The 775-nt window shown below is 35.4% G+C and overlaps 1 non-coding gene across 1 annotated transcript; it reads left to right on the top strand.

Moving 5' to 3' along the window:
• The first annotated feature begins 631 nt into the window (after positions 1–631).
• LOC149526208 (small nucleolar RNA R71) lies at positions 632–738 on the top strand. Its single transcript, XR_016352234.1, has one exon. It is a non-coding gene; the product is annotated as a small nucleolar RNA R71 (small nucleolar RNA).
• Positions 739–775: the final 37 nt, after the last annotated feature.

Raw genomic sequence — 775 nt, 5'->3', positions numbered from 1 at the left:
ATTAGCAAGTTGGCCCACTTATGTCTCAAGATTTCTTATTGATGTTGTTTTACTTTGAATGAATGCATTAGTCTTTGTCATGTATTCCGTGAACATCTCCTCCATTGAAGGATTTTTCTCTAGCATGGGGGATCTAGCTGAAAATCCAAGAAGAAAGTTTGACTTAGATGCTGATGAAGACCCTTGGTTCTTACTCCATGAGAAATTATGATGATTCCTCCAACTAGGATTATAGGTGTTGGAACAGAGATTGTTTTGTTGCCTATTTCCAACAAATTGACGAGATTCAGAATAGATGAGACAATTGTCATTGGAATGTCCTCCACAAAATTCACACGTCATAAGGGGTTTTGAATAGCATTAACATTCAATTTATCTATTTTCTTTGTGAGAGAAGCCAATTGTGTAAATAAAGAATTCATCACATCTAATTCATGAACTCAAGCAATTTGTCTTGTACCCAATCTTTTAGATGGTCATTGATAGCTATTTGAAAGCCATCTCTTCAAGCAAATCATAAGCCTCATCGATGAATTTACTCATAAATCCACATCCAGCAACAACGTCATTGGTAGTTCTAATAGGTCCCAGAAAACCACTATAAATAATCTAAACTTGCAGCCACTTAGGTAATCCATAGTGAGGACACCTTCTTAACAAATCCTTATACCTTTCCCAAGCCTCATATAGTTATTCAGAATACAATTGTATGAAATAAGTGATATCATTCAGCACATTTGTTGTCTCAGCAGGTGGGAAGAATTTTGCTATAAAT

The sequence above is a fragment of the Theobroma umbraticum genome, unplaced genomic scaffold (genome assembly GCF_002168275.2).
Source record: "Theobroma umbraticum cultivar Fairchild unplaced genomic scaffold, ASM216827v3 scaffold_251.0, whole genome shotgun sequence".
Lineage (NCBI taxonomy): Eukaryota > Viridiplantae > Streptophyta > Magnoliopsida > Malvales > Malvaceae > Theobroma > Theobroma umbraticum.
Note: the sequence above shows the minus strand (reverse complement) of the source record. Positions and strands in the feature narration are given on the sequence as shown.